This window comes from Bufo gargarizans, chromosome 4 (assembly GCF_014858855.1).
Source record: "Bufo gargarizans isolate SCDJY-AF-19 chromosome 4, ASM1485885v1, whole genome shotgun sequence".
NCBI lineage: Eukaryota > Metazoa > Chordata > Amphibia > Anura > Bufonidae > Bufo > Bufo gargarizans.
The window spans coordinates 455,748,231-455,772,660 of record NC_058083.1 but is presented as its reverse complement, the minus strand read 5'-3'; positions in this window follow the sequence as shown (position 1 = coordinate 455,772,660).

Below are 24,430 nucleotides of genomic sequence, written 5' to 3'. Positions count from 1 at the left end.
GACAGTTTCCGGGAGTAAAACCCACAAGGAAGCAGAGGACCCTCTGGTGTTCTACGCTGAGACAGGAGGGCGCCTACTCCCGTCTCAGACGCGTCCACCTCGAGGACAAAAGGCAACCCAGGGTTGGGATGCGACAGAATCGGAGCCGACACAAAGGCGGACTTTAGAGCCTCAAAGGCTCGGATGGCCTCGAGCGGCCAGACCTGAGGATTACTGCCCTTCCTGGTCAGATCCGTGAGAGGCTTGGCTAGCATGGAAAAGTCCCTGATGAACTTCCGATAATAATTGGCGAAGCCCAAAAAGCGCTGCAGGGCACGAAGCCCACTGGGCTGGGGCCACTGTAAGACAGCCGAAACCTTCTCAGGATCCATGGAGAACCCCTCAGCGGAAATGATGTAACCTAAGAAGGTTACCTGGGATCGGTGAAATTCGCATTTCTCAAGCTTACCGAACAGCTTGTTCTCTCGTAAGCGTTGCAACACTCGTCTGACATCCAGAATGTGGGCCTCCATGGATGCAGAATATACCAAGATGTCATCCAAATAGACCACCACACACTGCTGCAACAGGTCACGGAAAACATCGTTGATGAATTCCTGGAAGACTGCGGGCGCATTGCACAACCCAAAGGGCATAACCAAGGATTCATAATGACCGGTCCTGGTGTTAAACGCGGTCTTCCACTCATCGCCCGCCTTGATCCTTACCAGGTTATATGCCGCCCTCAGGTCGAGTTTGGTAAAGACCGTGGCCCCTTTGAGGCGATCGAACAGCTCGGAAATCAAGGGTATCGGGTAAGCGTTCTTGATCGTGATGCGATTGAGACCCCTGTAGTCGATGCAAGGCCTCAACTCACCGCCCTTCTTTTTCACAAAGAAAAATCCAGCCCCTGCCGGGGACGAGGATTTGCGAATGTGTCCGCGTGAAAGCGCCTCCCTCACGTACTCCTCCATGGCCTCATTCTCCGCTACCGACAGTGGATAGACTTTGCCACGAGGAGGAACGGCACCAGATTGTAACTCTATGGCACAATCGTATGGGCGGTGCGGAGGTAGGGCAACCGCACGCACCTTATCGAATACATCCCGGTACTCCTCGTATTCAGGAGGCAACAGAGAGTCCGAGGAAGTACACAGCAACTTGACAGGCCCATGGATGCAACTAGCCCCACACTGCGGTGACCACGAGAGGATCTCGGCCGATCTCCAATCGAAAGTCGGATTATGCTTCTGGAGCCAGGGGTACCCCAAGACCACCGAGTAGTGTGGAGACGAAATAACCTGGAGACAGACCGACTCTCTGTGAACGGCACCAATGGCCATCCCCACTGGAAGGGTCTCCTGAGTCACGTGTGGCGGCAGAAGGGGTCTGCCGTCTATCGCCTCAAGAGCCAGTGGGGAACCTCGAGGCTGCAGAGGAATGGAATTGGCGGCGGCGAACACACTATCAATGAACAAGCCACCAGCACCAGAGTCCACCAACGCCTGGGTCGTCACCGAGCCCCCGACCCAGGAGAGGACAACAGTAATCAGTGGTTTGTCAACACGGGAAACCGGGGACGAGGAGACTCCACCCAAGATCTGCCCCCGACAGGATCTCAGGTGCGAGCGTTTCCCGGACGGTTCGGGCATGCCAACCGAAAATGCCCACCGAGACCACAGTACATGCATCGGCCCTCGCGTCTCCGGAGTACCCTCTCCCCCTCGGACAGGCGAGCAACCCCCAGCTGCATGGGTTGACCCCCAGACCAGTCATCCCCAGGAGGCGTGGGAGGAGAGGGAGGCACGGGTGGGACAGCAAACGTAGGCGCCAATCTGTTAGAAGGCCTCCGCAGGCTCTCCTTAAAGGAAGGTCTCTCCCTGAGTCTGGTGTCAATCAAAATCAGGAAAGAAATAAGGGACTCGAGCTCCACTGGTAGGTCCTTGGCTGCAATCTCATCCTTCAAGGCATCCGAGAGACCATGAGAGAAAGCAGCGACCAGAGCCTCATTATTCCAGCCCACCTCTGCTGCCAGGGTACGAAACTCAATGGCGTATTCAGCTACGGATCGTGAACCCTGTCTGATGGACATAAGGAGCTTCGCAGCAGAGGCAGCACGAGCCGGCACATCGAATACCTTCCGAAGGGAAGCAACAAAACCGGAAAACTCGGCAACCACCGGATTGTTGTTCTCCCATAAAGGGCTGGCCCAGGCCAAGGCCTTGTCCGAGAGCAGCGAGATCAAGAAGCCCACCTTTGATCTCTCAGTAGGAAAGGCATGTGGCAGCAACTCGAAATAAATGGCCACCTGGTTGAGGAAACCTCGGCACTGAGTTGGCTCTCCCCCAAAGCGCTGTGGAAGGGGGGCAGAACCGGTCATACCCCGAAACACCGCAGGTGCAGCAACAGGTGTCGGGGTAGACTCTGGCGCAACAACCGGAGCGGCAGTAGGAGCGGGCCCAGGAGCGACAACCGACCCATCGGCAACGGAAGCTAAATGAGCCGTGCGTTCAAGCAGGGTTTGTAACGCCACAGCGAACCGACCCAACAGGTGATCCTGCTGATCAAGTCTGGCAACCAGCGTAGGTAGCGAGGATGGCCCTGTACCGTCAGAATTCATGGCTTGGTCCTAATGTCATGGAACCATGAACCAGACGTACAACAGAGATAGGTGGAATAAGAAGGCTTTATTGAAAATCAAGCCGTAGCTAAAGTCCAAACGGATGGCTAAACTGAAGCAGGGTCTTGCGTAGACGGAGGTCAGGAACCAGGAGGGTAGTCAGACGTAGCCAGGATCAGGAACCAACGGGGTAGTCAGACGAAGCCAGGATCGGGAACCAACGGGGTAGTCAGACGAGGCCAGGATCAGGAACCAGAAGCAGCAGCAGTCTTTGAAGCATGTGCACACAGGAGGACCAAGCAAGGAACTGAAGCCACAGACCTTCTATATATATGAGCTAGGCATCCAGCTCCTCCCAGTGGGAAGGAGGAGCCGCAGGGTGGGAGGCTACAAGAAACCCAGAAACCAAGATGGCCGCCAGCACATGTCAAACGAAGGAGAACAGTGAGAAGGTAAGACCATGACAATGGGATGCTGCCAGATTCAATGATGGAGGCTACAATAATATTAATTCCAAAAAAAGGCAAGGACCCTTTAGATTTAGAATCTTATAGACCAATTTCACTGCTCAATGCAGATGTAAAGCTTCTTGCGAGGGTCCTGGCTACAAGGCTTTCTAGGGTCATTTCCTCCATTGTCCATCCGGATCAGAGCGGTTTCATCCAAAATAAGGGTACACATCATAATTTACATCGGCTCTTTTCTAATATCCAGGCCCCTGGGGGGACCGCCCGCTCCATCCTGTCATTGGATGCCTCTAAGGCCTTTGACAGGGTGGAGTGGCGTTTCCTCTGGAAGGTTCTTGCCAGGATGGGCTTTGGAGAAAGGTTTATACGTACTCTTAAGCTACTGTACAGATCTCCAAGGGCAAAATTGAGTCTTAATGGAATTTTGAGTAGTAGTATTGATTTAAACAGAGGCACCCGCCAGGGTTGCCCATTATCTCCCTTGTTATTCGATATTTATATCGAACCCCTTGCGATGGCCATCAGGCAGGATGATCAGGTTAAAGGATTTGGTACGCTAGGAACACAAGACCGTATCTCATTATATGCAGATGATGTTCTGTTTTTCATAGACCATACGGAAATTACTCTTCCTAGGATTATTCAAATGGTTAAAGTATTTGGTGAGGTGTCTGGTCTTCTCATAAACTGGGCCAAGACCAGTCTGCTCCCAATAGACCCCCTGCCACAGAAAGAGGTTCCTGTCACACAGTTAGATATTGTTGATACTTTTCAATACTTGGGTTTGACTATATCGCCTCGGGTCGAAAATTTTGTACAACTTAATTTGATCCCCATAATGGTAAAGATTAGAGCTAAAATAGGAATCTGGCTGAAACTTCCCCTATCTAAAGCTGATCGAGTTTCACTAGTTAAAATGGTGATATTACCACAATTTCTTTATGTGCTCAGGAATACACCTATTTGGATACAAGACAAACATTTTAAACTTATGGAAAGAATAATTAATGATTTAATATGGGGAAGAAAGCGAGTTTGAATTAAGCTGGAATATTTGTATAAATCAGTGGAGTGTGGGGGTTTAAATCTCCCCTACTTTAAAGGGTACTTTATTGCAGCCCAGTTATTGATGTGCTATGAATCAGAGAACAGCACACTCCTGGGGAAGTTGGTAACTAGCTATGCCCACAATAATATTTTTACCCTGTTGGAATCTGGCCTATTGAAGAGTTATGAGCAAGGCTATAGAGAGACTATAAAATTACTCCTGAAAGTGTGGGCTACAACTAGGACATGGTTGAAGGTTAAGGGTTCACTTACATTTACGCCCCTCTGGCATAATTTGTATTTACAAAGGCTAGATGAAATTGCAGCTGACACATTTTGGCAGAAGAATAAAATTTTATATATTTCACAGGTAGTTAAAGATAGAGAAATTAAATCTTTTATAGAAATGACACATAATATAAGAAACCTTTCATGGTTTAGGTATTTTCAATTGCGATCTGTACTATCCAGTTTGGATGATAAGCGGCTGTTGGATATAGATAATTTATCTTTTTTGAATGATTGGGTAGGGGGTACACCTTCTAGAATAAAAATTTCAAATATATATAAGTTATTACTTAAGGCACGGTTTAGTGATACACACTCACCAGGACAAAAAGCGTGGGAGGCGGATTGTCCGAATTTACAAATAGAAGGGTGGGAGAATATTTTTGGGAATTTGGTTTCACTATCCCAGAACTTCAACCATGTTCTAATACAATTCTATATTTGACACAGATTATATATTACTCCCCTATGGATGAATAAATGCGGGTTAAGAGACACGTCCAACTGCCCCAAATGTGACACTGCAGGAGCGGACTTTCTCCATATGATATGGACCTGTCCAGAACTTATAAATTACTGGAATAGTATTAATAATTGTATTACGTATAAACTAAAAATTCGAATTCCTTTTGAACCACAAGTATTTCTGCTTAATGATCTTTCCAAACTAAAAAATCACAAGTATCAAAAGATCTTCCTGAGCAGAATACTGATGTTGGCTAGAGTTTTGATCAGTCGGACCTGGTTTGCCCGATCCACTCCAGACATAAATACATGGATAAATTTAACTGATAAGGTAAAAAAACTATGAGAAAATTATATATAAACGGAGGGAAATTGAGGACCAGTGGAATAGGATATGGGGTGGTTGGAGGATTGACTAGCTGAGGTCAAGTTGTTTCATTTATAGGGGTCCTACTTTGACGCACCACAGACTAGGGGGGAGGGAGGGGAGGGTTTTCTAAATGTAACGAAAAGATGAGTTGAATATATTTATATCTATATATAATTAGTCGGGTCACTAAGAATTGAGAGATTGTAAAAATTTCTACTGGAAATGTTTTGTAGTTTTCCCAATAAACTTTTGAAATAGAAAAAAAAATATAGACAATTTGTCTTACCGTGGACTGATGAACAGCAAGGCTTTTGGAGATACTTTTATAACCCTTTCCAGCTTTATGCAAATCAACAATTCTTAATCGTAGGTCTTCTGAGAGCTCTTTTGTGCGAGGCATCATTCACGTCAGGCAATGCTACTTGTGAAAAGCAAACCCAGAACTGGTGTGTGTGTTTTTTATAGGGCAGGGCAGCTGTAACCAACACCTCCAATCTCATCTCATTGATTGGACTCCAGTTGGCTGACACCTCACTCCAATTAGCTCTTGGAGATGTCATTAGTCTAGGGGTTCACATACTTTTTTCACCTGTGCTGTGAATGTTTACATGGTGTGTTCAATAAATACATGGTAACATTTAATTCTTTGTGTGTTATTAGTTTAAGCAGACTGTGATTGTCTATTGTTGTGACTTAGATGAAGATCAGATCACATTTTATGACCAATTTGTGCAGAAATCAATATCATTCCAAAGTGTTCACATACTTTTTCTTGCAACTGTAGTAGGTGTACACTATGAACTGACGCTGTGCAACGTCAGGTCACTGTGCAGCACGAGGCCAGAAAGAAGACAAGGGAGCGGTGAGTGCAGGATAAGCGCTCAGTACGGAGCAGGAGAGGTAAGTTCATTTATTTATTTCATGTCTAATCTGAGGTCTTATAAAGATTGGGGGTCTGATTGGGGGGTCTGATCTAAGGTCTGATACGACTTACCCTGGTGGGGATCAGGGAAGCCGGATCGTGTGTGCAGATAGTTTCTTATGAGGACACTGCCTGTATCATGGCAACTGTGATATTTCCACGGCAACAGCAACATTTGTGTGACATTTCGTGATCCTTGCCACTTTTCACATTGGTCTATGTTTAAGAGCTAAATGTGAGATTAGACTTTGTCAGATTATGGCTCATATACTATGTGTTACTTTTGCAAAAGTCACAAAAAAGTCACAACCAAAGGCAGGCAATCCCCTGGTCTACTTTTCTACACCTAAAGGTAAAAAAACACATTACACTTACACCAGATATATTATTAAGGTGCACCATATTGTTAATTTGGTGGAGGCACACAAAGCAAAGCCAGATTTAAAACTGACATAAAAACAACCTTTAATGATAAATGACCCCCTATGATTTTGTTGTAAAAATTCTATTATGATTTTTTCAGTTTTCCTACCTCGTTTTATATTTATTAGGTACAGTGCCAAATACAGTGGAGGAACCATAGAGAGGAGAAGGATCAAAAATGGATTCTATGAAGTATAAGTGACTGTAGCTAAACAATACCTTCATTAAGGCCATTACATGGGAAGTTTGCAAATGCTGCTGAAGCTAACAGCTCAGTGAAGCTAGACCTGCAGATATCTGCTGATCACTTGGATGGATAAAAAAATCAAAAATATGCATCTCAGGCCTCATGCACACGGTCGTTGTGCAGCCGTTCTTTGCATTGATGACCACAATTTGCGGTCCCAATGCATAGGCAACATCCATGTGGCGACCAGGACGATTGACATTCTGTTTTTTTTACGGTGCGGACGGATCACGGACCCATTCAAGTTGAATAGGTCAGTGATCCGTCCGCACCGTAAAAAAATAGAACATGTTATATTTTTTTGCGATGCGGGGGCACGGACAGAAACACTACGGAAGCACTCCATAGTGCTTCCGTGGGGTTCCATGCCTCTGTTCCGTACCACAGCTCCGGATTACGGACCCATTCAAGCGAGTGGGTACGGGGAGTACACAGGCAGTGCCCGCATATTACGGACCCACGGCCGGTTAACGGTCATAGGCATGAGGCCTTACACTGACACTCCTTTTTTAGTATGCTTGTGTTGGTTAAAGAAAAGACTGCACTTTGTGAACATGGTCTTAGGGATAATGCATACATAACATTCTTTGGTAAAGGCTCTTCTAATCTTACAGGACAATATCAGATCCTGTCTTTGGCTCTAAATATATAGCTATCCCTCAGCCAAAAATTAAAAGATCATCAAGAGATTAGCCCCTGTAGGATTTCTACACAACATTTTTTTGTTGTTTTAGTAACATCCCAAAAATCCTGAAAACCAACAAATGGTGAGGGTAAGATGGTCTCTTGTTTAGTTTTATCATTTTATCATGTTTCTTTATTTCGTTAAGGTGAAGGACAATTAAAGTTATGCTTAAGAAATTTAAACTCTGCAATATGGGCCAGTTATTTCCCAACAGCATATTTTCCTAAAAGGGTTTTGAAATAACAGACTCACATAAGGGTTTAGCTGTGACACTTTACCCATAGCAACAGTCACAAATAAAGAGAATAACAAGTGATAGGTTACAGTTACTTAAGCAGCACATTGCTTATTCATAGACCGTCAGAGGAGGACAGACTTACTGCAGCTAATATGCAACAACTGAATAACAAACTACAGACGGGAGATGCACTGAGTGCCCTTTGCCCATTCACAAGGTGCTAGCAAAAGTTTCTATTAAAGGGGTTTTCTCACTTCAGTAAGTGGCATTTATCATGTAGAGAAAGTTAATACAAGCCACTTCCTAATATATTGTGATTGTCCGTATTGCCTCCTTTTCAGGCTGGATTCATTTTTCTATCACATTTTACACTGCTCCATGGTTACAGACCACCCTGCAATCCATCAGTGGTGGTCGTGCTTGCACAATATAGGAAAAATCACTAGCCTATGTGCGCTTCCATGGTCCCGGCCACCAGAGAGGCTGATGCTTTTTCCTATAGTGTGCAAGCACGACCACCACTGATGGATTGCAGGGTGGTCATAACCATGGAAACGAGCAGTGAATAATGTGATGGAAAAATGAATCCAGCCAGCAAAGGAGGCAATATGGATAATAACAATATATTAGGAAATGGTTTGTATTAACTTTCTCTGCATGATAAATGCAACTTACTGAAGTGAGAGAACCCCTTTAACCACTTCAGCCCCGCTAGCTGAAACCCCCTTCATGACCAGAGCACTTTTTACACTTCGGCACTACTCTACTTTCACCGTTTATCGCTCGGTCATGCAACTTACCACCCAAATGAATTTTACCTCCTTTTCTTCTCACTAATGGAGCTTTCATTTGGTGGTATTTTATTGCTGCTGACATTTTTACTTTTTTTGTTATTAATCAAAATGTAACGATTTTTTTGCAAAAAAATGACATTTTTCACTTTCAGCTGTAAAATTTTGCAAAAAAAAAAACGACATCCATATATAAATTTTTCGCCAAATTTATTGTTCTACATGTCTTTGATAAAAAAAAATGTTTGGGCAAAAAAAAAATGGTTTGGGTAAAAGTTATAGCGTTTACGAACTATGGTACAAAAATGTGAATTTCCGCTTTTTGAAGCAGCTCTGACTTTCTGAGCACCTGTCATGATTCCTGAGGTTCTACAATGCCCAAACAGTAGAAAAACACCACAAATGACCCCATTTCGGAAAGTAGACACCCTAAGGTATTCGCTGATGGGCATAGTGAGTTCATAGAACTTTTTATTTTTTGTCACAAGTTAGCGGAAAATGATGATGATTTTATTTATTTATTTTTTTCTTACAAAGTCTCATATTCCACTAACTTGCGACAAAAAATAAAAAATTCTAGGAACTCACCATGCCCCTCACAGAATACCTTGGGGTGTCTTCTTTCCAAAATGGGGTCACTTGTGGGGTAGTTATACTGCCCTGGCAATTTAGGGGCCCAAATGTGTGAGAAGAACTTTGCAATCAAAATGTGTAAAAAATGACCGGTGAAATCCAAAAGGTGCACTTTGGAATATGTGCCCCTTTGCCCACCTTGGCAGCAAAAAAGTGTCACACAATATATTGGCAAAAGACAACTTTTCCCATTTTTTTATACAAAGTTGGCATTTGACCAAGATATTTTTCTCACCCAGCATGGGTATATGTAAAATGACACCCCAAAATACATTTCCCAACTTCTCCTGAGTACGGCGATACCAGATGTGTCACACTTTTTTGCTGCCAAGGTGGGCAAAGGGGCACATATTCCAAAGTGCACCTTTCGGGTTTCGCAGGCCATTTTTTACACATTTTGATTGCAAGGTACTTCTCACACATATGGGCCCCTAAATTGCCAGGGCAGTATAACTACACCACAAGTGACCCCATTTTGGAAAGAAGACACCCCAAGGTATTCCGTGAGGGGCATGGCGAGTTCCTAGAATTTTTTTTTTGTTTGTCACAAGTTAGCGGAAAATGATGATTTTTTTTTTCTCTTTTTTCCTTACAAATTCTCATATTCCACTAACTTGCGACAAAAAAAAAAAAATTCTAGGAACTCGCCATGCCCCTCACAGAATACCTTGGGGTGTCTTCTTTCCAAAATGGGGTCACTTGTGGCGTAGTTATACTGCCCTGGCAATTTAGGGGCCCATATGTGTGAGAAGTACTTTGCAATCAAAATGTGTAAAAAATGGCCTGCAAAATCCGAAAGGTGCACTTTGGAATATGTGCCCCTTTGCCCACCTTGGCATCAAAAAAGTGTCACACATCTGGTATCACCGTACTCAGGAGAAGTTGGGGAATGTGTTTTGGGGTGTCATTTTACATATACCAATGCTGGGTGAGAGAAATATCTTGGCAAAAGACAACTTTTCCCATTTTTTTATACAAAGTTGGCATTTGACCAAGATATTTATCTCACCCAGCATGGGTATATGTAAAATGACACCCCAAAACACATTCCCCAACTTCTTCTGAGTATGGCGATACCAGATGTGTCACACTTTTTTGCAGCCTAGATGCGCAAAGGTGCCCAAATTCCTTTTAGGAGGGCATTTTTAGACATTTGGATCCCAGACTTCTTCTCACGCTTTAGGGCCCCTAAAAAGCCAGGGCAGTATAAATACCCCACATGTGACCCCACTTTGGAAAGAAGACACCCCAAGGTATCCAATGAGGGGCATGGAAGTTCATAGAATTTTTTTTTTTTTCGCATAAGTTAGCGGAAATTGATTTTTTTTTTGTTTTTTTCTCACAAAGTCTCATTTTCCGCTAACTTAGGACAAAAATGTAAATATTTCATGGACTCAATATGCCCCTCAGCAAATACCTTGGGGTGTCTTCTTTCCAAAATGGGGTCAGTTGTGGGGTGTTTGTACTGCCCTGGCATTTGAGGGTCTCCGCAATCATTACATGTATGGCCAGCATTAGGAGTTTCTGCTATTCTCCTTATATTGAGCATACAGGTAATGAGATTTTTTTTTCCGTTCAGCCTCTGGGCTGAAAGAAAAAAAATGAACGGCACAGATTTCTGGCAAACCAGATTTCTCCATTCGCATCAATCGATGTGGATGAATAAATCATTGCCGGGATTTTTTTACTTTTTTTATATATATATATATATATATATATATATATATATATATATATATATATACACAAAGTGTTTGCCAAAGCATAGGAACGCGGCCTCCTCCTCAGCTCGTATGCTTTGGCAAACGTATCTGTCACTGCAGAGGAGAAAATCCCGTCTTGCAGCGCCGCATACACCGACTTGCGTGTAATCTGACAGCAGCGCAATGCTTCTGTCAGAATGCACATCGGTGCTGCAGCTAGTAGATCGGTTGGTCCACCTGGAAGGTAAAAAAAGAAAAAAAAAAGAAAAAACCAGGCCACAACGCAATAATTTTATTAACTTTGGAACAGAACATGTAAACTTTAACTTTTTCAACTAAACATTAACGTGTTTGCTTACTGGTGTTTTTTTTGTTTTTTTTTGTTTTTTTACCTTTATAGAACAAACCTCTCCTTCCCCATGGGTCAATGTGCAAAGCGCAAATCCCCCAAAGATGTGGCGAAGTGCGTTATGCACTTTGTCCCATGTGAAAGGAGACGTTTGCAGCAGCTGTGAGTGAATGGGCCCTAATAGCCCTGTGTGCCTATCCTTGTGAGATGATCCCTATGCTAGGTGTACCTGTGTGTGGTACTTTCGGAAACACTCCCCTAAGCATAGGGCAGGGTGGTCAGGACATTCAGGACAGAAATAGCGGGTTTCACGCCTTATTCCACTCCTGCTACAGACACGACATCTTTTTCGGGGTGACGGGTGGGTTGAGGTACCAGCCACGACATTAGGGAAATTTCGCTCGTGTAGACGGCTAACTACACTGGTGGTTGGGGCCACGGAACCTCCTGGATACAGGAGGTTCTCGATGATCTCTTCCTGAAATTTGAGGAAGGATCCAGTTCTCCCAGCCTTACTGTAGAGAACAAAACTATTGTACAGAGCCAATTGAATTAAATATACAGACACCTTCTTATACCAGCGTCTGGTTCTGCGGGAAACAAAATACGGAGACAACATCTGGTCATTGAAGTCCACCCCTCCCATGTGAAGGTTATAGTCGTGGACTGAGAGGGGCTTTTCAATGACACGGGTTGCTCGCTCAATTAGTATTGTTGTGTCTGCGTGAATGGAGGAGAGCATGTAAACGTCACGCTTGTCTCTCCATTTCACCGCGAGCAGTTCTTCGTTACACAGTGCGGCCCTCTGCCCCCTTGCAAGACGGGTGCTAACGAGCCGTTGGGGGAAGCCCGCGCGACTAGTTTGCGCGGTACCACAGGCGCGAATCCGTTCTAGAAACAAATGCCTAAAGAGGGCCACACTTGTGTAGAAATTGTCCACATAAAGATGGTACCCCTTGCCGAATAAGGGTGACACCAAGTCCCAGACTATCTTCCCACTGCTCCCCAGGTAGTCAGGGCAACCGACCGGCTCCAGGGTCTGATCTTTTCCCTCATAGACACGAAATTTGTGTGTATAGCCTGTGGCCCTTTCACAGAGCTTATACAATTTGACCCCATACCGGGCGCGCTTGCTTGGGATGTATTGTTTGAAGCCAAGGCGCCCGGTAAAATGTATAAGGGACTCGTCTACGCAGATGTTTTGCTCTGGGGTATACATATCTGCAAATTTCAGGTTGAAATGGTCTATGAGGGGCCGAATTTTGTGGAGCCGGTCAAAAGCAGGGTGGCCTCTGGGACGGGAGATGCTGTTATCACTAAAGTGCAGGAAACGCAGGATAGTCTCAAATCGTGTCCTGGACATAGCAGCAGAGAACATGGGCATGTGATGAATCGGGTTCGTGGACCAATATGACCGCAATTCATGCTTTTTTGTCAGGCCCATGTTGAGGAGGAGGCCCAGAAAAGTTTTAATTTCGGAAACTTGGACTGGTGTCCACCGGAAAGGCTGGGCATAAAAGCTTCCCGGGTTAGCAGTTATAAATTGTGTGGCATACCGGTTTGTCTCTGCCACAACTAAGTCTAAGAGCTCCGCAGTCAAGAACAGCTCAAAAAATCCCAGGGCCGAACCGATCTGAGCTGTCTCAACCCGAACTCCAGACTGGGCGGTGAAAGGGGGAACTACAAGTGCGGCTGAAGTTGGGGACTGCCAATCAGGGTTTGCCAGCACCTCTGGGATTCTAGGGGCTCTACGGGCACGTCTTTGCGGTGGCTGCGACGGGGTCACTACTGCACGTGCCACCGTACCAGCTTCAACTGCTCTTCTGGTGCTCGCTACTTCACCATGTTCTACGGCAGTGCTGGTACTAGGTCCAGGAAGGGCTGGGCTGCTGGTGTATGCGTCACCACGTAATCCGACAGCACCAGCCCCACTCTGCTGCTCTTGAAGCGGATCCTGCGCAACCTGCGGTCTAGCGACACGGGGCCTGGTACGCCTGCTGCTATCAGGGACCTCAGCCTCCTCGTCCGAACTTTGGGTCAGAGAGCCACTGCTTTCTACAGGTTCGTATTCTGACCCGCTGGATTCATCAGATGAGGGTTCCCACTCCTCATCCGACTGGGTCAGAAGCCTGTAGGCCTCTTCAGAGGAATACCCCCTGTTTGACATGTGGGCAACAAAATTTAGGGGTATTCCCTGAGACTACCCAAGAAAAAAAAAGCAAGCCTGTCTTACAAATGGGAGGCTAGCGAAGTACCGGAGGCTGCTGCGGTTGATAAAAAATATCAAAACAGATTTTTTTATCGCCGCAGTGCATGTAAAGTGAATGTGCAGAGAACGCACGTGTCACTGCGGTGGGGCGGGCGTGGGCGAATGCACGTGTGGGCGACCGATCAGGCCTGATCGGGCAAACACTGCGTTTTGGGTGGAGGGAGAACTAAAGTGACACTAATACAATTATAGATCTGACCGTGATCAGTTTTGATTACTTCCAGATACTATAAAAGTACAAATGCTGATTAGCGATACGCTAATCAGCGAATAACGGACTGCGGTGCGGTGGGCTGGGCGCTAACCGATCCCTAAACTACCTAACCAAGGGGCCTAAACTATACTGAAACCTAACGGTCAATACCAGTGATAAAAAAAAAATGACAGTTTGCACTGATCACTTTTTTCCTTTCACTAGTGATTGACAGGGGCGATCAAAGGGGTGATCAAAGGGTTAATTGGGGTGATCTGGGGGCTAAGTGTGGTGTAGTGGGTACTCACAGTGATGTGTGCTCCTCTGCTCTTCTGCTGGAACCAACCGACCAAAAGAAGGAGCAGAGGAGCACAGCAGCCATATAACCACATCATATTTACTAATATGATGGGTTAAATGGCTGCTGATTGGATTTTTAAAAAATCAGCAACCTGCCAGCCAATGATCGTGGCCGGCAGGCTGCTGACGAAATACTCTGCTGCGAAATGCCGGCCCGCGATGCGCATGCGCGGGCCGGCTGTGACGTAATCTCGCGTCTCGCGAGATGACGCGCCGATGCGTCCAGGAGGAACAAATCAACCACCTCCCGGACGCATCGGTGCGTTAGGCGGTCGGGAGGTGGTTAAGGGGGTCATTAATTAAGGCCCGTGTTTTAGACGCCGGTCTTAACCCCTGCACTGGCAATGGATCTGCTGAAGTTATGAAGAGGCGCCGGCCACTACATAACTTTGGCGCATCCACCGCAGGTCTAAATGTAAGACATCTTTCTTGCCCGCTTAAATTTAGATCATTTTGTATGCTTAAAACTGGCTTAAAAATGATAAATGAGATGGGCCTAATGGCCCATTCCCTTCCCCTCCCACACCATGACCCCTTTTTTAGACCTGGCGTGAACGGGGAAAAGTCGCAGATTGTGGTGCAAAGGTTGCGGCGCAATCTGCAACATATATACACACCAGAAAACTGACCCCCTGATTGCCATTACTTATTTGTAACCACTATTAGGATAATTATGATAACGATTATCTGTGGTACGTAGGTTTAGATGCCTCACTTTGCAGTCGCTGCAAACACTAGCACACCTAACTTTACAGGACTGGAATTCACTCCTGTATTGATATTTTAACTAGGCCCATGGTTTTAAGTAACTGTACTCCGCCATAAGGTCCCCTAATGATCACCCAGCCCCTGCCTCCACTTACATCACAGGCAAAATTAATTTTGGGTAAGCAGTTGTGAATATAGTAGCAATGCACCCGGAGATGCTGGATTTGCTTATTTCATGTGAGGCAGGGGTGCACCTAGCCTTTCTTCTCTCTGAGGCAAATACTGAAACTCCCATCTCAGGCAGAGTGATAATGATGACACCGGCCTCTGATAGGCTACAGGAACTAGGAATAACTAAGACTAGAGGAAACAGTGGGCCAGGGAGACATCGCTCCCATGCCCCATCACAGCATTCAACTGTATTGCTGTCCTGAGTACAGCGATGCAGTTGAATATGTAGAGATGAGCATTTCCACAATAAAAGCGCTCATTGCCCATGGCCCTTCTGCTGTCCCCCTCTTGCCTCTACCTGGTGCTACCTGAGGTGATCGCCTCACGTGGCATCATTGGTGGTGCACCTCTGATGTGAGGACCTACATGTAGGAGAGAGAATCACCTTGCATACTGATGCTGAGTATACTTTGTCTACAGTCTCAGACTATAAAACATCCACATGGTGTATGTGAAGATATATGACCATGATTTTGTAAGTATTTGTGAGGACGGTTTTGGCATTTTTGAGGCCCTAAGCAAAGTTATGTCTGAGGGTCCCTATCATACCACTAAGCTCTGCCCCGTTGCACTACGATGCTCTGCTCTGTCCCAATAAGCCCCATTCTCAACTTGGCAGTACAACTTGGGCACTTCTTCTACTGCTCTACAGGTGAGGGGGGACTCGTGCCCCTTTAGACAATTCTTTCAGTCAACCACTTTTGGTTAGCAAGGGCCCCCCTATTCCCTGAGGCCCCAAGCATTTTCATTGTTTGCACGGTGGTAAAGTCCTCCAATGACTAAGGGCCAGATTTATCACGACTGACAGCTCACTCCACTTTCACATATGGCTAAAGTCAGTTTTAGCCAAGTCAGATTTATGATCGGCCCTTTAACACTGTAATAAATGTGGTTTGACGGTAGCAGTTTATCCGTCAGTAAGCAGCTTTACCAAAGTCGCATGTCTTTACGAAAAAGTTGCATGTTCTATTAAAAAGTTGCATAAGATAAGCATGGGCCTCACTGCAGTGAAATTGCGCATTTTTTTTAGACTTTTTAAATAGTCGCAATAGTAAATCTGTCTAGAGATTTATTTACATAAGAAAACACGCCCACTTCATAAAACTGGCGAGCATAGTGCAGAGCCAATAAAAGTCACGAAATGTTGCGCAGTTTAAGCAATTGCGCAAAAATTAGCGACTTTTTCACTCCATTATTCTGACTTGAGCTAATGATAAATCTGGCCCTAAGTGTTTGTAACTAATAGTGACTTTAATGACGCTGGTTGTTCATAAGACTGCAGACCTGAACTTTACTTATAGCAGTTGCCTTTCCCGAGTACTAATGGTACCACCCAGTACTCAGATATCACCAGCACTTACAGTAGAGCTGAATTGTATGTCAACCAGGTGATCACAAAATGACATTAAAGTGAACCTGTCACCTGGAATTTAGGTATTGAGCTGAGGACATGGGCTGCTAGATCGCCGCTACCACATTCGCAATATCCAGTCCCCATAGCTCTCTGCGATTTTATTGTGTCAAAAAAAACGATTTTATAGATACGTATGTAAAATAACCTTAGATGAGTCCTGTCTCCTCCATGCTTGAGAGATGAGTCCAGTGTTCTCTGACTCTGAACCCAGCCACGCCCACTGTGAAGGAGCCTCGCATCCTCCGAATATCCTCCTTGATCCCCGACATCACGAAGCTAGAGCACCGTAATCTCGCGATGTGCAAGCTAGCGCATGCGCAGTTCGTTCCCTGAGGCTGACGCCAGCACAAGGAAGGAACACTATGCCGACACTGCACATGCGCTAACTCACGCATCGCGAGATTACGGCGCTCTAGCTTTGTGACGTCGGGGAGCAAGGAGGAGATTCGGAGTCTGCGGGGCGGTGCTGGGCTCCTTCACAGTGGGCGTGGCTAGGTTCTGGAAATGTTAGTATCCTCATTTACATATTGTGGGGATGTGCTCGTGGTAGGCTACGGTAGCGGCGGCAGTATTGAGGCAATCATAGACAGTCTTTGTGATACACTGTGACTTTATTCACACCAACGGCATAACAGGCAATGTGCAGACCACACAGGTGCATATCCACATAGTGCATAGAACAAAAGTCCTTCCATAGAAAATAAACAGCAGGTTTGAGTCACCTTGTTTTGGACAGACCACAGCAGCTCTGCAGGCTTCTAGGCTATCTGCCTTTGTCTCCCTCAGGCCAGAGCCCCTTTGGCTTGTAGCACCACAGGTCCCAGGGCTATCCTTCAATGTGTGCTGCGCCCAGACTCTCCTCCATCAGCACTCACTCTGTCTGTGGAAAATCTCCAGCTCAGCAAGACACACCCCACCCCCATCATCAGCAGGCTGGGTTCTTAAAGGCCCAGCTCCACCAAAAACCTGGGCTGGCCGTGGGGAACAGGCACCCCCCCACTCTTTACCTGTTCCCAGTAAGAACCGGCCCGGACACGCTGCGCCAGCAGCATTCGCCGCTGTAACCGCAATGATCAGGTTCTTACTCCACCGAGGCCAGGACCTCTGGTGGCACGTATCGTCCGTCCATTATTATTCCGGGGACTCTCCTACAATATATATAAAATCGTTTTTTTTTTAAACAATAAAAGCACAGAGAGCTATGGGGACTGGATATTGTGGATGTGCTAGCGGCGATCTAGCAGCCCATGTCTTCAGCTCTATACCCAAAATCCAGGTGACAGGTTCCCTTTAAGAAACACATATCAGCACTGGCAGGTATCAAATATACAGGAGTAAGGGTACTTTCACACTAGCGTTTTTATTTTCCGCCACAAAAAGGGCTCAATGCCGAAAAAAAAACTGATCAGTTTTATCCCCATGCATTCTGAATGGAGAGTAATCTGTTCAGGATGCATCAGGAGGTCTTCAGTTCAGTCATTTTGACTGATCAGGACAAAGATAAAACCGTAGCATGCTACGGTCTTATCTCCGGCCAAACAAACTGAAGACTTGACTGAATGCTGGATCTGGCATTTTTTTCCATAGGAATGTATTAGTATCGGATCCAGCATTCAAAATACTGGAATGCTGGATACGTCTGGCGCAGAGCGAAAAAAAAGGTGAAAAAAAATAAACGCCGGATCCGTTTTGCTGGATGACACCGAAAAGACGGATCCGGCATTTCAATGCATTTTTCTGACTGATCAGGCATTTTTAAGACTTATCAGGATTCGTCTTGCAAATGCCATCGGTTGGCATACGTTTTGCCGGATCCGGCAGGCAGATCCGACGTTGGAACTGCTTGCTGGATCACTCTGCCGCAAGTGTGAAAGTAGCCTTAGGCACATTCAAACTACAGTCTACAAGACTCAGAAACCAAACCTGAATTTAAGTAAAAATGCAAGAGCCAAACTACACAGGCAAGAAGCCGCTAGACAATGAGCTATAGGCTAGATACAAAGATTTGCTAGATACAAGTGTACAAAGCTTATGCTATCACTGTCAAAATTCACAGCAGAAACCAAAACAATTTAAAGAAAAGCTGTCCAATCAGAGACTCCTTCCGAAACAAGCTTGGCCTGCACCATTAACCAGTTGACACTCTATTGCAGACATCCTCAAACTGCGACCCTCCAGCTGTTGTAAAACTACAACTCCCACAATGCCCTGCTGTAGGCTGATACCTGTAGGCTGTTTTGGCATGCTGGGAGTTGTAGTTTTGCAACAGCTGGAGGGTGACAGAGGATCATCTGACACACCAGTGTGTGGCAATGAGGTCAGAGTGGACAGAATTTGTGCGAACCCGTAGAAAAATCCAAGGGTCAAGGCAGGCAGCACAGGACCAATACAGTTAACAGACACAGGTCAGGAGCCAGGAACCAGACAAACGAACAGATAACAGCTCTTTTACAGACTATAGCTAGCTAGAGAGACCTAGCAAGATCTGTAGTGTCTAGTTGCACAGACAAGGACTGAAGGAAACAGCCAGGTATATATAGGAGCAGCTGATTAGCAATGGGACACAGACATGTAACAGCTCACAGAGCAGGAGAAGATTAACCCTAGCAGTGCTGAAGCCATAGCTACAACAAATACAAGCACTAATGCACACACAGAAAGTTGGCACCTGTGCACACACCACAGCCATGAACCGCCATTGTAAAAATTATCTATTATGATTAAGATTATTAGCCAGGTACACTCCCTTATTTAAGTTAGGAAATATACTGTATATATATATATATATATATATATATATATATGGAAAAATGGCAAAAAATCATATTTAGCATGGCTGGATCTTAACAAGGTTCCAAGTAGAGCTTCAACATGCAATAAGAAGAAATGGGAGTGAGACAAAACATTTTTTGAGCATTTAATTTAATGAAAACAACGAATAAACTGAAACGGGCTGTTTTTCAGCTGATCAAAAGTTTAAGACCACACCTCCAAAAAAAAAAAACTAAAACCCCCCAAAACAGAAATCCAACTTCCAAACATGAACTCAGTAATGAGTAGCTCCGCCGTTATTTTTTATCACTTCAAAAATTCGTTTCGGCATGCTTGATCCAAGCGTTGCCATGAGGTGAGTGGGAACATTTCTCCAAGTGGTGAAAACGGCCGACACGAAGGCCATCTACTGTCTGGAACTGTTGTCCATTTTTGTAAACTTCCCTTGCCATCCATCCCCAAAGGTTCTCAATTGGATTTAGATCAGGACAACAAGCAGGATGGGCCAAAAGAGTCATGTTATTCTCCTGGAAGAAGTCACTTGTCCTGCGGGCATTGTGTACTGTAGCGTTGTCCTGTTGAAAAACCCAGTCGTTACCACACAGACAAGGATCCTCAGTCATGAGGAACGCTCTCTGCAACATCTGGACATAGCCAGCGGCCGTTTGACGCCCCTGCACTTCCTGAAGCTCCATTGTTCCACTGAAGGAAAAAGGACCCCAGACCATTATGGCGCCCCCTCCACTGTGGCGCATAGAAAACATCTTAGGTGGGATCTGCTTGTCATGCCAGTAACGTTGGAAACCATCAGGACCATCAAGGTTAAATTTTTTCTCATCAGAGAATAAAACTTTCTTCCACCTTTGAATGTCTCATGTTTGGTGTTCTCTTGCAAAGTCCAAACGAGCAGTTCTGTCGCGTTCAAGGAGACGAGGTCTTTGAAGACGTTTTTTGGGTTTGAAGCCCTTCAGTCTCAGATGCTGTCTGATGGTTATGGGGCTACAGTCAGCACCAGTAAGGGCCTTAATTTGGGTCAATGATCGACCAGTGTCTTGACGGACAGCCAATTGGATCCTCCGGCTCAGTGCTGATGAAATTTTTTGGGGTCTTCCACTTGACTTTTTTGTTCCATAACCCTCAGGATCATTTAAGAATTTAAGAAATTACAAATGACTGTCTTACTGCGTCCCACCTCAGCAGCGATGGCGCGCTGTGAGACACCCTGCTTATGCAGTTCAACAACCCGACCACGTTCAAAAAGGGAGAGTATTTTTCCCTTTGCCATCACAACGTGTGACTACCTGACAGAAAATGACAATGAATCCACATCTTTGCACAGATTTGGCCTTTTAAAGGCATGTGGTCCTAAACTTTTGATCAGCTGAAAAACAGCCTGTTTCAGTTTAATCGTTGTTTTCATTAAATTGAATGCTCAAAAAATGTTTTGTCTCACTCCCATTTCTTCCTGTTGCATGTTGAAGCTCTACTTGGAACCTTGTTAAGATCCAGCCATGCTAAATATGATTTTTTGCCAATTTTCAAGTAGTCTTAAACTTTTGATCAGGACTGTATATAGTAGGAAAGCGCAAGGGGCCGTCAATGACGGAAGATATGTGTCACCTCGGTGAGGTAATATATGTGAATAAAACACTGCACTGTTTAAGTTAAAGATGTTGTCATTGCCTCTCTGTACTGCATCCACAAGCCTGTCTACCAGAGCAAATCCCCACAATATATATATTTACTGCAATATTTTGACACAGCGACAGTGAAAATAATTCACAGAATAGTACAAAATCCAAAATGTTTGTAGGCATGAGGCTTCAGAAGTCTAAGATAAGCCATGCCAAATCATATGTAATATGTGACTGGCTGCAGCCAACGGTTGCATGGCTGTAACGAGAGAGAGACAGAGAAGAGAAAATGTCTGACCTGTTACATATTCATCTTACTGATCCTTTGTTGCCTCCTTTCTAATGCACCACAGTTCTCTTCTGGTGTGCTTCATGATCCCTCCTTATCACACAGGAAATTCCTAATAATCACTGGACACAGTGGTGACCTTCCCACCAGCCTGTGATAAGTTGAGTGGCCATTTTCTGTGTCAAGAGGGACCTGTACAGTAACTCGGTGGTTCACTGGTACTGTAGATGGGTTAAGTAGTACTTTCTGTACTTTGTATCCCAAATGCTGTATATGGGAGATACAGAGTTAAAGGGAGTCTGTCACCTCCATATGGCCATATACACAGGGCCGGCCTTAGGTGTTCAGGCGCCCTGTGCGAGATAACCTTGTGGCGCCGCCCCCCCCCCCCCCCCCCAAAAAAAAAAAACACTGCTTGTTGCTGGCATCATGGCATAGGCTGGCTGACTATCCAACCAAGTAGTTACCAGCCCTCACACCCCAAAGGCCGGTGTAATGTTATACTTCCCTAGTTCGTGAGATTTCCCTACCCTCGTCACTTCCGGTCGCACCGGACATGACGTGAGGAGGTGTGCAGGGCCGCGCAGGCGCACAACGACAGGTTAGGGAAATTTCACAGCAGAGTGCGCATGCGCCAGGAGCCTCGCCGGCGGTTAGGGTAGGGAAAAACTATGGGCCAATGCGCAGGCGCAGTGATCGGATGGATGTTCTCAGCTGAACACCGGCCGACACTGCGCATGCATCGGGAGCCTCACCAGCGGTTAGGGAAGGGAAAAATTACGTACGGGCCAGTGCTTTTTCCCTACCCTAACCGCTGGTGAGGCTCCCAGCGCATGCGCAGTGTCGGCCGGTGTCCAGCTGAGAAAATTCGTTTCCAATGTAGTATTAATAACTAAACAATTAAATAATAAACATATTGCATTGTCTACTTACCGCCAGGACAATTAGATGATCTGGACTCTGGCTGCAGTCTGGCTCTGGGGACTCCATTGTCACTCTCTTCCCCCCCCCTCCCTCTCTTGTCACTCTTTCCCCCCCCCCTTCCCTTGTCACTCTCATTATCCCCGCCCTCCCTTGTCACGCTCATTATTTCCCCCCCCCATCACTCTCATTATTTCCCCCCCATCACTCTCATTATTTCCCCCCCATCACTCTCATTATTTCCCCCCCCATCACTCTCATTATTCCCCCCCCATCACTCTCATTATTCCCCCCCCATCACTCTCATTATTCCCCCCCCATCACTCTCATTATTCCCCCCCATCACTCTCATTATTCCCCCCCATCACTCTCATTATTTCCCCCCCCCATCACTCTCATTATTTCCCCCCCCCCCCATCACTCTCATTATTCCCCCCCCATCACTCTCATTATTCCCCCCCCCCCCATCACTCTCATTATTCCCCCCCCATCACTCTCATTATTCCCCCCCCCATCACTCTCATTATTCCCCCCCCCATCACTCTCATTATTCCCCCCCCCCCACTCTCATTATTCCCCCCCCATCACTCTCATTATTCCCCCCCCCCATCACTCTCATTATTCCCCCCCCCACTCTCATTATTCCCCCCCCATCACTCTCATTATTCCCCCCCCCCCCATCACTCTCATTATTCCCCCCCCCATCACTCTCATTATTTCCCCCCCCCCATCACTCTCATTATTTCCCCCCCCCATGTCACTCTCTTTCTTTCCTCCCCCCTCCCCACTCTTTCTTTCCCCCTCCCCACTCTCTTTCTTTCCTCCCCCCTTGTCACTCTCTTTCTTTCCTCCCCCCTCCCCCCTTGTCACTCTCTTTCTTTCCTCCCCCCTTGTCACTCTCTTTCTTTCCTCCCCCCTCCCCCCTTGTCACTCTCTTTCTACTCCCACCTCCACCTCTAGTGTAGCGTGGCCGAGCTCTGTTAGGTCCGCGGTACAGGAGCATTTGTTTCCTGTACCCGGCCGGACTGACAGGAAGTGCACACTAAGTGAGCACTTCCTGTCAGTCCGGCCGGGTACAGGAAACAAAAGCTCCTGTACCGCGGACCTAACAGAGCTCGGCCACGCTACATTAACAGGCGCAGGATTCTTTAGACTAGAGCGGCAAGCGCTCAGCCTCAGCCACTCAGGCGGCGCAGAATGAGGGGCGCCGCCAGCCGCCCCCAACTTATATAAGCAACTTTTTTTTTTTTTAAACCGCAACGGATATAGGAGGAGGGGGAGGGGGGGGGGAGAAAACATAAGTGCCGCCTCGCCTGCCCATATTACATTGCGGGCTGTCGGCCGCCCGGCGCCCCTGTTGCTATGGCGTCCTGTGCGGCCGCACAGCCCGCACACCCCAAAGGCCGGCCCTGCATATACAGTGCTTACATGGCTCTGTAGCACAGCTATACAGGATTGTAACGGTGCCTTTGGCTTTGTCTTTAGACTTGCACCAGCAGGAAAAACGAAGTTTGATTCATATGTAAATGAGCACTCGCAAGTGCCCAGGGGAGGAGCTCAGAGTGTAGGTGCCCAGGCTGCTCTGCCTTCTTTTCACTTTACTCCTCCCCAGCCTCTGCCTTTGCCCGCGCTCCAAGTCTCTTGCCTCATCGATAGGTCCAGACTTGGAGGGCGGGCAAAGGCAGAGGCTGGGGAGGAGTAAAGTGAAAAGAAGGCAGAGCAGCCTGGGCACTTACACACTGAACGCCGCCCCTGGGCACTTGCGAGTGCTCATTTGCATATCTGGAAAATTGCTGGCACTGCTGGAAAAATGTGCCATGGGGCCGCCCTGGTTCTGGTTGTTGTTTACAATACGGGACATTAAAGTCAGCACGTGTCATGTGTGAGGGGGGGGGGGGGCCCTTCTTGTTTTTCGCCCCAGGGCCCCATTTCACCTAGAACCGGCCCTGAAGGGGTGTGCTGGAATATACAAGCCAGTGAAGGTAACACATATATATTGGCTTTGGACTTTACTATATTTAGTTTGGGGATAGAAGTTTCAGGCTTCCGATCATACTTAGGAGACAGTCTGGTCACCTGTAAAAGAATGACTACAACGCACAGATAAGTATTGTAAAATAGACTGAACTTAAGAATATGGAGTAAGATGAACTGGGAATATTTCTAAAATTAACTGGAAAGTGACTCAGAAAGAACCATCTAGCTGCCCCTTTTTGCATATATTCAGCTTTGGGAAAACTGCAACCTGTGAAGACTGTGCCTATCTTTGCAGGTACCTATTTGTACCACCTGCCAACTTGTTTTAGTAAAGCACAGTTGACTGAATTTTTGCCTACACTGTCACAGTACTGCATTACCTTGCACTCCACGGGACCCCAACCTTGCACCCCAAAACCCACCGACACCAAGGGC